General features: G+C 41.6%; 1 protein-coding gene across 2 annotated transcripts in view; it reads right to left on the reverse strand.

Annotated features, from left to right (window-relative positions):
* LOC110497518 (RING finger protein 24) overlaps positions 1-14626 on the reverse strand; it is a 71632-nt gene that overhangs the window by 50866 nt on the left and 6140 nt on the right. The window contains exon 1 of one of the 2 annotated variants that reach the window (XM_021573658.2): positions 9143-9635. The exons of the other annotated variant lie outside the window; for it this stretch is intronic. The gene's annotated coding sequence lies outside the window, so the exon portion shown is untranslated. Of the gene's footprint in view, positions 1-9142; positions 9636-14626 lie in introns of those variants that run through there. 2 annotated transcript variants of the gene reach the window in all.

Consider the following 14626-nt stretch of genomic DNA (forward strand, 5'->3'; position numbering starts at 1 on the left):
TATATATATATATATATATATATATATATATATATATATATAGATCTAGATATATATATATATATATAGATCTAGATATATATATATATACATATATATATATATATATATACATATATATATATACACATACATACACACACACATATATATATATATATATATATATATATATATATATATATATACACACTACCGTTCAAAAGTTTGGGGTCACTTAGAAAGGTCCATGTTTTTGAAAGAAAAGCAAATTTCTATATTGTAAAACAATTAGGTGGAATGTGCTTTATGGCTGCCCGGAGACAACATTAATTTGCTTTGACTCTCGGGTTCTATTTGTACGTGTGCATGTGCGGTGCACAACAAAAAAAGAAACTAAGCCGAGCATCACACAGTTCTCCCTAAATTACCTTTCTCCCTTGTGTCTCATTCACTCAATTGAATTCCGACCACTTCCTACACACATGCGTGCTGAGTCCACACACAAGCTCCTGTTAGATATGTTTTTATAGGCATTTCTGTAAGCCTAACTGATGGGATACACAAGCTATATTCCTTGCCAAATGACAACAGTTTTATCACAAATTCAAAATGGACTGGTTGATTTAAGTAGGAAAAGCGTGTTTTCATCAGAATCCTTAAGGCGGTAATTCATCACCATGCAATGTAGTGTTCAATGTGGAATTGTTAATCCATTTTGACAATGCCAAAGAACAGCCAGAATAAACTCAATTGAACATCTGTATATTGAAAATCAGAAAGATTTTGGTTTGTAACCCTGCAACGTTTTTTCTTTTTTCTTTCTTTCATCTCACCAAATTAAGCCCAGTTTCAAATGATCACTCTGAGAATAACTATTCCAGACACGAAATATACATCACTTCACACTGGAAAATGTTATATTGTATTCGGTTGTATTACATCATGGTTTGGGTGTGTCTTGACTGTGATAAGGGCTCATGAAATAAGAGCATCTCGTCTGCTAAATTAACAAAATAAGGCTATGCCATTGCACAGCAATAGGCTTCCATGCAAGCGCTACTGCTGAGGTTACTGCCTTTTTGAAGATTGTGTTCCACGGTATAATATAACCAGCTTTTTTTTTTTTAATTGGCTGGATATTGGCCAGTTTATTAGGTACACCACCCCGTTCACAAAAATGGATCACTCCTACAGACCGTGAGTCACACGGCTGTGGCTTGCTATATAAAGCAGGCAGACAGGCATCCAGTTACTGACATTAGAATGGGCAAAACGAGTGACCTAAGTGACTGAGCGTGGTTTGACATCAGGGCCTGGTGCACCGGATCCAGTATCTCAGAAACGGCCACCCTCCTGGGATTTTCACGGATGAGTCTAGGATTTACAGAGAATGCAGTGACAAACAAAAAACAGCCAATCGGCGGTAGTCCTGTGGGAAAAAAACAGCTTGTTGATGAGAGATGTCAAAGGAGAACATCAAGAATTGGGTAAGCTGCCTCCCGGGTGGCGCAGTGGTTAAGGGCGCTGTACTGCAGCGCCAGCTGTGCCATCAGAGTCCCTGGGTTCGCGCCCAGGCTCTGTCGTAACCGGCCGCGACCGGGAGGTCCGTGGGGCGACGCACAATTGGCCTAGCTTTGTCCGGGTAGGGATCTCCTTGTCTCATCGCGCACCAGCAACTCCTGTGGCGGGCCGTGCGCAGTGCGCGCTAGCCAAGGTTGCCAGGTGCACGGTGTAGCCTCCGACACATTGGTGCGGCTGGCTTCCGGGTTGGATGCGCGCTGTGTTAAGAAGCAATACGGCTGGTTGGGTTGTGTATCGGAGGACGCATGACATTCAACCTTCGTCTCTCCCGAGCCCGTACGGGAGTTGTAGCAATGAGACAAGATAGTAGCTACTACAACAATTGGATACCACGAAATTGGGGAGAAAAAGAGGTAAAATTTAAAAAATAAAATTTACAAAAATAAAATTTAAAGATTTGGGTAAGCTAACAGGCGGGACAAAAACAGGCAAATAAGGGCACAGTACAACAGTGGTGAGCAGAGCGGCACCTCAGGAATGCACAACTCAATCCTTGTCACGGATGGGCTATTGCAGCAGACGACCACACCTGGTTCCACTCCTATCAGCTAAAAACAAGAAGCGGTTCCAGTGGGCACGCGATCACTGGTCAATTGAGGAGTGGAAAGACATTGCCTTGAACATGACAGTGAGTTCAGTTTACTTGAGTGGCCTGCGGAGTCCCCAGACCTCAACCCAATAAAGCATCATTGGGATGAGATGGAACGGGCTGTTGGCAGCATGAATGTACCGCCGTCTAATCCGCAGCAACTGTGTGATGCCATCGCGTCAGCATGGACCAACATCCCTGTGGAATGTTTCAGACACCTTGTAGAATGGCCCGAAGAATTCAGGCTTTTCCGAAGTAGGGTTGCGCGATATAGCCAAAATATCATATCACGGTATTTTTCAAATTTTTGACGGTATTTTCGTTTTTGATTAATAAAAGTTCTAAATTTACTTAATGAGTAGTGCGTGACCCTAGGGTGGCAACACATATATCTAAATTATTTCAAATTATTTCAATGGGTCTTTCGCCATTCGGATTGTTTTATGCTGTTCAATTCAACTTCAGCCTAAAATAATTTCCTGCATTTCCATCAATTTCTGCATTTCCTGCACTCATTTGAGATCATTTCCACACTGCCAGAATATGAGCAAAAATACTAGGCCTTATTTTTAACCAAATGTTGCAATTGCGATTTAGATCAAAACACTTGGGTGAACTTTTGGAATCATGATAATATAAAGTTTATTATAATTCTAGATCAATAATAGTGAGCACTTTGAATACAGTGTTGACTGTACATTACAACGAATGAAAATGCCATGGACGACTTGTGACAGGGTAGGAACCAAAGTGATGCTCAGTGTTTCCTAGGGGACCCTATAATCTTTGGCTACATAAAAAATTATGAATATAGCCAACATATTCATGCTTCGCCTATTCCTCTTTGATTTAGAAGATACTGTTGCACAAACATGCTGATTTAAGCCTCCACCGGTACTGGTATCAGGATTTATTAGCTAGCTACGTTCACTCTGACTCAGTACTTTTATTAGCTAGCTAGCCAGATAACTAGCGATTAGTATTAGTGGCTAACACGATTTAGCTTAACATGCTAAGAAAATACAAACTAGCTGTTTGCAGATGTAAGAAACACAAACTAATATTGTAATTATAGAACGCTTGAGGATTTATATTAAGCTCAAAGTGGAAACAACATTGTTGTCATCAACATTGTGTGCATGTGCTGCATTGACCATGCAGACTGAACGAAAGTGTCTCGTGGTAAAGCAACAACAAAATGCGCTCCTTGAGTGACAGGGGGTGGGACTAGGTCTGTGTGGAAAGCGGCATGGAGAGAGAGAGAGAGCGGAGAGGGATGACTCAAGTAGCAGAGAAAACTATAAAAATGGACGTTACACATGGAGTATCACATTTAACAAACCAAACATTAAAATACTGTTATAGAAGGTAAAGTAAAAACCCAAACCGGCCCGTGCATAAATACCGGTATATAGTAAAATACGGTATACCGCCCAGCCCTATTCTGAAGGCAAAGGGGGTCCGATCCAGTACTAGATGGATGTACCTAATAAACTGGCTGGTAAGTGTATATGGGGCAATTTAGCAATTAGGATTTGTTATCTGTAATGGTTATTATAAACGAGACATTGTATACAGATAAATGCGCAAATGTATTTCCAGTGCGGGCCTCCATTCGGTAGTCAAAGAAAATACATTTGAGTACTCGAACACTCAAAAAATGGAAAATGCCCATCCCTAGTCGAGATTTTACATGTTGGCACTGCTTAAAGTTGAAGACCAGTTTGTCAGCATACTGCACCAACTCTGATAAGCATCTCAAAAAATGAATGGTTCAACAATAAATCTAAATCTATTATCTAATACTATTTCTCCCACGTTGGATATGGTCGCAGTCCTCGGTTCTGAAACAATCTTCAGTGCACCGTAGAATTGCCGCCTTTCTCTATGTTGCTATGTGCATAATATCAAAGTTAACCAGCATATTGGGAGTGAGAACAATGTAGCAGAGGCGGCAGCAGCAGCAGAGACGAGGATACAGCCTTCGCCTTAGCTTAATTGTCTAAGAAGATTGAGGAGAGAAGAAACCCCAATTTAAATGAGGTCTATAATCCAGTTCTCTGCTGCCAATGACTGGACAGAATTGCAAAAATCTCTGAAGCTGGAGTCATATATCTCCCTCTCTAATTTTAAGCATCAGCTGTCAGAGCAGCTTACCGATCACTGTACCTGTACACAGCCAATCTGTAAATAGCACACCCGACTACCTCATCCCCATATTATTACTTACCCTCTTGCACCCCAGTATCTCTACTTGCACAGTATTACTGCTGAATTGTAAATGCTTTCGCCTCTAGGGACTATTTATTGCCTTACCTCCCTACTCTTCTACATTTGCACACACTGTACATAGATTTTTCTATTTTTCTTTTATTTTGTGTTATTGACTGTACGTTTGCTTTTGTGTAACTCTGTGCTGTTGTTTTTGTCACACTGCTCTGCTTTATCTTGGCCGGGTCGCATGTCACACTGCTCTGCTTTATCTTGGCCGGGTCGCAGTTGTAAATAAGAACTTGTTCTCAACTGGCCTACCTGGTTAATTAAAAGGTGTAATAAATAAATACATAATCAATAGCCTAACTTAAATGTGCCTGGCTTTATAAATCATCCATATACATCTACAGAAAATAGAAAGATCTTGCTTCTGTTGCCTGTTTGAGCGTGTTTAATAGTCTACTTATTCTGTGAGCGCCAAGGCTCATGCAATGGCAAATTTCACTGTTTTTAATATTTGCTATGCTGTAATAAAGGCTTTACAAAAAAACAGACTGGTATTACTTAATGTATTTAGTGTGGTTTACACTTATTCCAAACAGGCAGAAAAATTGTATTGTAATATAACAGCACCCGTGTCGTCACACATAATATGCACACAGCTCTGGCTCCTATACACTCCTTTATCTGCATCTCCTTCTTATTGTTATTATTACAATTATTATTATCATCATCATTATAATAACAAGTCATGTTGTCATCATTAGTAGGCTTGGCCATCGATCTGTAAGCCTAAGAGGGTGTCCTGTTTAGTCAAAAATAAACATTTAGCTGCTAGTTGCAAGTTTTGTGGTTGGAATTGCAGTATATATTTAGTTTTGACAATTTTACATTAGTTAGCGACTTTTGACAGACTTGTTTTGTCTTGACAAACAAAAACAAAAAAATGTTTGCTTATCAACCGGATACGAACGTGTTCTGTGGGGGGGGGGGGGGGGGAAGCGACAGAGTTCCAAAAATTGGATAATCGTTGTGTTTGGAAAATAGCTGTGAGGTTTATCGAATCAGTATCAATAACTCTGTTCTCCTCGAGCTCATTAATGATATAATGTTCATATCTGAAGATCGCAGAAAGGCCAGTCTCTTTGGCAACGACAAGGATAGGCAAGGACTGGAACGTTACTTAAAGAGACTGGTACTCAGGCTAGAATGTCTCTGCTGTAAGCAAGAAGCTTGATCATGACAGTTAGCCACTTAGATAGCAAATTAGCAAACTAAATGCAAAGCTGGAGCCCTGAGCTGGATCTAATTTAGTTGACGTATCTTAGATTTCTTATAGTTACACTTAATATATGTATATTGGGGGCTGCACCCCTGCAGCCCCCAGATGCCCCCAACCCAAATGTTTTTGCTTATTTTTTTAAAATGTTATTTAAAAATCGTCTGTATTTTATAATATACCATATACCAGGGTATCGCCCAAGCCTACTGCAATTACTTTTATTTAAAACAAACAGGCTTTAGCTATTGCTCTCAAAATCAAGGTAGCCAAGTAGCATGTTACGGCTAGAGTTTGACTAAATATCTTAATTTTTTTAGCATGTCAACAGCCTAATACGCCAATGGAAAATAATAACATGGTCCAACGGACCATCATTAGACTTTACTATATTTACACAGTTATGTAATAGGTTGCAGGAGCATTTACCCTAACAGTGACAGACCTCAGGAAAGTCTCATTTAATGTTCAATTATGGTCAAATGCAGTGTTGTTAAGCCTAACTAGGGGTGAAAGTAGATTTAATTTCCTACCGGCAAGAGCATTTTTGTAGTATTTTTTTTTTACTACTACAAAAATTACAGGGTGGCCTCCTCTGCTGACATTGACAAACAGATCAATAAAAACGATGCCTGATCCATATAAATCGTCTTACGAAAAGGGGAAACAAATACAATATGACGTCCAGCTAACCTGGAGGAAACTATTGTCCAAAAGTGGCACTGACCCAATGACAAAGGTAGTGAATATGCACACTTGCCGGGGATATGGCCAATGTTCTCCGTTGGTGCCAATAAGATAGGCTACTGTTCGCTCAATTCATTAATTGCCATCTCTTTACAGCAATAGCCATTTGCGTTCCAAACATTTTTTTCACCGATTGTATGTTTAAACATTGCAATATGCCTGGCTGTTTCTCTCTGCTTTGCACTGACAGTTGCAACTTAACAATCACCTATTTGGTATCGGCAGCGTGCGCTGCACAAATTGCGGGCCCTTCCATACTGTAGGCTATAAGATTTAAAACAATCCACCGGTTGTTTTTTAAGAGGCTAATGATCCTCTGTGGCCAAATCATACTTTCTGGTGTGGTAGCCTATGTTGAATGATTTTTATTTATTTCTGTATAGACAGGAGTAAGGTAATTAGACTATACATGTATACATTTTGGCAATTTAATTAAATTTACTTTAGGGAAAACTTAGCTTTCCCTAGCCTTATGGACACGCCGCCTATGCCTTTTAACGTGGCATAAACACAACCAGTCATGATGTTTTCATCCGGATTGTCAAACAATCAATCATTCGTTCACTCACAAAATAAGTTCAGCATCCAAATCCCGATAGTGCACTGTGCACCTGCTATTTAATGAATGGAAAGAGACCGTCACAAAACACCTACGTGTAATGAAATTCTGCGATTGTCAATAGGCCTACACTTGTAGCCTGAATTGATGCATCATCCATCCACTGTTGTCCATGCGCGCCTCGGTTAGCGTATACTCCCCAGTTTCAGATCAATTTGCGCATTCTTCATGTGGCTGACATGCAGTCATGTTAAATAATGGTGTAATAGCCTATAGTTTTTGTTGTATTAACTTTGATAGGCTCATATTTTACCGGTATGGCACACCCCCACTATTTATTTAAACAGCATTACTTTCACCTCTGCTCCTAACAGCAGAATTTCGTAATTTGGGATTAGCGAGCGCAGCATGAAGCCTGTCATCTACTGTACTGCTCCAGTGACTGACAGCTTTGATAAACGGGGTATGCATTTGGGTGGCGTCACCTTCCTATGGCTTTAGAGTCCTTGGTCATGTTCAATAGGCACCAAACGTAACGAAACAGAATGAATCAGGAGTTGTCCAATGAGAAACATTAGATTTTCTCTCAAACGTTTTCAAACCTTTTTCCGTTCTGTGCCCTAATGAACATGACACCTTTAATTTCATATTTGAAGTGGAGAGGTCCTTGAGAGAAATTATGCAGTTGATCCTCCACTCTGACTCTCCGAGGGTGGGTGTTCTCTCCTATTGTTCATTCATCCCTCAGCAGCCAAGATGTCTGTTAGACTTTTCTACATCTTTGGACATTGCGCACAATAAAAAGTATCTGATTACTTCTTAATAGCCTTTCCCATAAGGGGAGGGGGGGGCACTGTGAAACTCTTGGTACACTTGGTTTACAGTGAAACTGTAAAAAAAAATAATAATAATACATTTTCACAAGGGACTGAATCTGAGGCACAGAGAATACAGAGTTAAGCCTTTAGCTATTCAACAATCTGTGTGCACATGGCATGACACATGCAGAGCATCTTGAGTCAGAAGCCAGTGAGGTCTATAGCAGGTTTATAGCCAGAATAGTTTTATGTGGACCCCAGGAAGAGTAGATGCTGCAAGTGCAGTCGCTGAAGGCGATCCTCAAACTCCCGAGTGGCGCAGCGCTCTAAGTTACTGTATCTCAGTGCAAGAGGCGTCACTACAGTCCCTGGTTTGATTCCAGGATTGGGAGATGGGAGTCCCATAGTGCGGCGCACAATTGGGCCAGCATCTTCCGGGTTTGGCAGGGGTAGGCCGTCATTGTAAACAAGAATGTGTTCTTAACTGACTTCCCTAGTTAAATAAAAGTTACATAAAAATAAAAAATAAACTAAACAGCAGTCTGTGCCGGGCAGGTAAGGGTTAAGGCGTTACCTAAAACACTTTCTTTCCATCCACTGATGACACTAACCCTGTAATAATCTGCAATTCTGTTTAACAATTTAGTCTACGTCAACAGGGAAGAAAATTATTTCGCTATTGGTTAGGGTGCTGTATTTTGTTTATATAACGTTAGCACTTTACTAAGCACATGCATGGTAGAGAAAAAAACAGCCAACAGCACTTGGAATAGGAGCAGGTCTAGAACATTCTATTGCGCGTGCAAAATTAGTAACTTCACTTTCAGGTTTGCTGAACCAAGAGCCAATGCGTTTTAAAAGTGAAACTGCATAGAAAATGCACATTTCGCAAATCAGTCTGTCTAATGTACAAAATAATTGAATAAGCAGTTTATCACGAGCGACTGATATCCACAGCACGAGCTAGTACTCGTTAGGCCTACACCTGCTTATCAACAACGTTGATTGTATCGACTTATACAATGTTGACTTGAGTTCCACATTCCACTGTTATTATGAAAATATGATCACATTTTTGCCAACGAGACGTACGCCAACGCACAGCTGATAATAATGGGCCTAAATGTATTTTGCTCGTCCATCGTCAATGGAGGGGGGGGGGGGGGGGGGGGGGGGCGTATTTTCGAAAAATCGATGAAATGATGGTCAATGTTTAATAATCCCTATCATTCATATACACACATCAGATAGACAAATAAACTAGCCCGATTTTTACAACGATACCCCAACTGCAAACACGCCTATTAACATAAAAACCTGTATGTACAGTCACGTTTGACACTGCAAAGCAACCCAAATAATACGACACTTACCAATCAATACCGTCCTCAAAATCTGCTCGTCTCTTCTTCACCAATACCAATGAGAGAACTCGCAGGCCAATGAAACAAACAAAAAATACTCTGCACTTCAGATAACTAGCGACAGTAACGTTAGACAGCTGTCTTATCTACACGGGACAGGCTACAGCCCGTGCAAAGAGTCTTCATTCAACTCGCGGTGTTGGTTGTTGACTCCGGTTTGCTCGATATTGGCTTGCTGGCTAGCGATGTGGCAATATTTATCAACACTGTAACAGACAACAACAAAAAAACTGCGAAGCGGACATCACGATAAATTTAAACCGATTATTTTTTTAAAGGCGACAACTGCTCCTAAAACGACTATATGTGTTGATTTCCAGGTGTCCAATATCCCTGTGGTCAATTTTGAACGGTTCTTCAAGCACGTAGTGCTCGTAGTCCCTCCTCCTAGTCCGTTTTAACGGAGACAAGAGTCGTGTATAGTGTGTACGCGGGATTGCTGTGCTCTGGTTGGAAGGATGAATTGATGCATTGCTCACGGAGTGTGCTGGCATCAGAGATGGGAGAACCCCCGCCCTTAAAAAAAAAAAATTCAACCTTTATTTTACTAGGCAGGTCAGTTAAGAACAAATTTTTATTTACAATGACGGCCTACCAAAAGGCTAAAGGCCTCGTGAGGGGACGGGGCCTGGGGGTAAAAATAAATACAATATGAATAAAGGACGAAACACATCACAATAAGAGAGACAACGCTACACAACGAGAGACCTAAGACAACAACATAGCAAGGCAGCAACACAAAACATGGTACAAACATTATTGGGCACAGAACAAAGGGCAAAGGAGGTAGAAACAACAATACATCACACAAAGCAGCCACAACTGTCAGTAAGAGTGTCCATGATTGAGTCATTGAATGAAGAGATTGAGTAAACTGTTTAGTTTGAGTGTTTGTTGTAGCTCATTCCAGTCACTAGCTACAGTGAACTGAAGAGGAGCGACCCAGGGATGTGCTTCGGGGACCTTTAACAGCATGTGACTGGCAGAACGGGTGTTGTATGTGGAGGATGAGGGCTGCAGTAGGTATCTCAGATAGGGGGGAGTGAGGCCTAAGACGGTGTTTTAAATAATTAACCACTGGGTTTTACTACGGGTATACAGAGATTACCAGTTTACAGATGAGTATAGAGTCTGCCTGGCTGGCGTGGGGATTTAACATTTTTGACATTATTATGATGATGATGATGATGATAATAAGGGTATTATCACAAATCAAATCAAATTTTATTTGTCACATGCGCCAAATACAACAGGTATTACAGTGAAATGCAACCTTTACAGTGAGATGCTTACTTACAAGCCCTTAAGTAACAATGCAGTTTTAGGAAAATACCTCCCAAAAAGTAAGAGATAAGAATAACAAATAATTAAAGAGCAGTAATAAATAACAACAGTGGGGCTATATACAGGGGGTACCGGTATGCAACTAATCAAACAGTCTGGGTAGCCATTTGATTAGCTGTTCAGGAGTCTTATAGCTTTGGGGTAGAAGCTGTTTAGAAGCTTCTTGGACCTAGACTTGGCACTCTTGCCATACGGTAACAGAGAGAACAGTCAATGACTAGGGGGGCTGGAGTCTTTGACCATTTTTATGGCCTTCCTCTGACACCGCCTGGTATAGAGGTCCTGGATGGCAGGAAGCTTGGCCCCGGTGATGTGCTGGGCCGTATGCACTACACTCTGTAGTGCCTTGCGGTCGGAGGCCGAGCAGTTACCATACCAGGCAGTGATGCAACCCGTCAGGATGCTCTCGATGGTGCAGCTGTAAAACCTTTTGAGGATATGAGGACCCATGCCAAATATTTTCAGTCTCCCGAGGGGGAATAGATTTAGTCATGCCCTCTTCACGACTGTCTTGGAGTGCTTGGACCATGTTAGTTTGTTGGTGATGTGGACGCCAAGGAACTTGAAGCACTCAACCTGCTCCACTACAACCCCATCGATGAGAATGGGGGTGTGCTCGGTCCTCCCTTTCCTCTAGTCCACAGTCATCTATCTCCTTTGTCTTGATCACGTTGAGGGAGAGGTTGTTGTCCTTGTACCACACTGTCAGGTCTCTGACCTCCTCCCTATAGGCTGTCTCGTTGTTGTTCCAGGCCGCGCAGTCATGAGTGAACAGGGAGTACAGGAGTGGACTGAGCACGCACCCCTGAGGGGCCCATGTGTTGAGGATTAGCGTGGCGGATGTGTTGTTACCTACCCTTACCACCTGGGTGCTGGTCCGTCAGAAAGTCCAGGATCCAGTTACAGAGGGTGTTTAGTCCCAGGATCCTTAGCTTAGTGATGAGCTTTGAGGGCACTATGGTGTTGAACGCTGAGCTGTAGTCAATTAATAGCATTCTCACGTAGGTGTTCCTTTTGTCCAGGGGGGAAAGGGAAGTGTGGAGTGTGATAGAGATTGCATCATCTGTGGATCTGTTGGTGCAGTATGCAAATTGGAGTGAGTCTAGAGTTTCTGGGATAATGGTGTTGATGTGAGCTATGACAAGCCTTTCAAAGCCCTTCATGGCTACATACATGAGTGCTACTGGTCAGTAGTAATTTAGGCAGGCTACCTTAGTGTTCTTGGGCACAGGGACTATGGTGGTCTGCTTGAAACATGTTGGTATTACAGACTCAGACAGGGAGAAGTTGAAAATGTCGGTGAAGACACTTGCCAGTTGGTCAGAGCATGCTCGGAGTAAATGTCCTGGTAATCCATCTGGCCCAGCGACCTTGTGAATGTTGACCTGTTTAAAGGTCTTACTCACATCGGCTGCAGAGAGCGTGGTCACACAGTCGTCTGGAACAGTTGATGCTCTTATGCATGTTTCAGTGTTACTTGCCTCGAAGCAAGCGTAGAAGTTATTTAGCTCATCTGGTAGACTCGTGACACTGGGCAGCCCTCGGCTGTGCTTCCCTTTGTAGCCCTGCCACATCTGACGAGCATCGGAGCCGGTGTAGTATGATTCTATCTTAGTCCTGTATTGACGCTTTGCCTTTTTGATGGTTCGTCGGAGGGCATAGCAGGATTTCTTATAAGCTTCCGGGTTAAAGCACGCTCCTTGAAAGTGGCAGCTCTACCCTTTAGCTCAGTGCAGATGTTGCCTGTTGGGGTATGTACGTACAGTCACTGTGGGGTCAACGTCCTTGATGCACTTATTGATAAAGCCAGTGACTGATCTGGTGTACTCCTCAATGCCATCGGAAGAATCCCAGAACATATTCCAGTCTGTGCTAGCAAAACAGTTCTGTAGTTTAGCATTGCTTCACCTGACCCCTTTTTTATAGCCCGGGTAACTGATGCTTCCTGCTTTAATTTTAGCTTGTAAGCAGGAATCAGGAGGATAGAGTTATAGTCAGATTTGCCAAATGGAGGGCCGAGGGAGAGCTTTGTACGCGTTTCTGTGTGTGGAGGAAGGTGGTCTAGAATTTTCTTCCCTCTGGTTGCACATTTAACATGCTGATAGAAATTAGATAAAACTGATTTAAGTTTCCCTGCATTAAAGTCCCCGGCCACTATAAGCGCCGACCCTGGATGAGCATTTTCCGGTTTGCTTATGGCGGAATAAAGCTCATTGAGTAAGGTTTTCGTGCCAGCCTCGGTCTGTGGTGGTGTGTCGACAGCTACGAAAAATACAGATGAAAACTCTCTAGGTAAATAGTGTGGTCTACAGCTTATCATGAGATACTCTACGCAAAACCTTGAGACGTCCTTAGATATCGTGCACCAGCTATTGTTTACAAATATGCATAGGCCCCCGCCCGTGTCTTACCAGAGGCTGCTGTTCTGTCCTGACGATAGTGTGTATAACCCGGCAGTTGTATGTTCTTGATGTCGTCGTTCAGCCACGACTCTGTGAAACATAAGATATTATAGTTTTTAATGTGCTGTTGGTAGGATATATGTGCTTTCCGTTCATCCCATTTATTTTCCAGCCTTCGATCGTTAGCTAGCTGGATGGAAGGAAAGGGAAGATTAGCCACTCATCGCCTGATCCTCACAAGACACCCTGATCTCTTTCTGAGAAACCTCCATTTCCTTTTCGAGCGAATCACAGGGATCTGGGCCAGGTCGGGTGTCTGTAGTGGTATATCCCTCCCGTCCGACTCATTGAAGAACTCTTTGTCCAATTTGAGGTGAGCAATCCCAGTTCTGATGTCCAGAAGCTCTTTTCGGTCATAAGAGACGGTAGCAGCAACATTATGTACAAAACAAGTTACGAACAACGCAAAAAAACAAACAAAATAGCACGGTTGTTTCAGAGCCAATAAAACGGCAGCCCTTCCCTCCGGAGCCATTTTCAAAATAAATAAAAATGAATGCATTCACATGCAGACTATTTTATTATAGAGATGAATCGATCATAGTATGTTTGTTATTTACATTTATGTGCCTATAGAAGTTGATGCAACATACTTGGCTAGAGATAATTCTATTGAGATTCTATGGAGCATTATTTTATTTAGTCACCCACTTATTAACAATGTCATCAATGGGATCTCAGTCTCAGTGAATGAGCTGAGATAGTGGTTAAGATGTCACAACCTGATATTGCTCTACAGTCAAACACTGTCTGGTGCTGATGACTAGTCTAGATTCTAGAACAATAAAAAGCATCATGCATGGACTCAAACTGAATTAGCCTAGATCCCAGGTGTCAAGAGTCACCTATATAATCAACAGGATTAGTCCAGTAAAACTGGACCAAAAGGAAACAAAACTATTTTTCAAATCAAATCAAATGGCATTGGTCTCGTACACATATTTTGCAGATGTTATCGCAGGTGCAGCGAAATCTTGCTTTTGTTTCTGGCTCCAACAGTGCAGTAAAACCTAACAATAGAAAACAATACACACAAACCCAAAACAATGTAATAATGAAATTAAGAAATACCAGAATGAGCAATGTTAGAGTCCAGAATATATACATATATATGCAGTGCATTCGGAAAGTATTCAGACCCCTTGACTTTTCCCACATTTTGTTACATTACAGCCTTATTCTAAAATGGATTAAATTATATTTTGTCCTCATCCTTCTCTACACACTATCCCAAAATGACAAAGCGAAAACAAGTTTAGAGATTTTTGAAAATGTATTAAAAATAAAAAAAACAGAAATACCTTATTTACATAAGAATTCAGACCCTTTGCTATGAGTCTCAAAATTGAGCTCAGGTGCATCCTGTTTTCATTGATTATCGTTGAGATGTTTCTACAACTTGAATGGAATCCACCTGTGACAAATTCAATGAATAGGACATTATTTGGAAAGGCACACACCTGTCTGCATAAGGTCCCACTGTTGACAGTGCATGTCAGAGCAAAAACGAAGCCATGAGGTCGAAGGAATTGTCCATTGAGCTCCGAGACAGGATTGTGTCGAGAAACAGATCTGGGGAAAGGTACCAAAAAATGTCTGCAGCATTGAAGGTTCCCAAGAACACAGT

The sequence above is a fragment of the Oncorhynchus mykiss genome, chromosome 19 (genome assembly GCF_013265735.2).
Source record: "Oncorhynchus mykiss isolate Arlee chromosome 19, USDA_OmykA_1.1, whole genome shotgun sequence".
In the NCBI taxonomy this organism is placed as follows: Eukaryota; Metazoa; Chordata; class Actinopteri; order Salmoniformes; family Salmonidae; genus Oncorhynchus; species Oncorhynchus mykiss.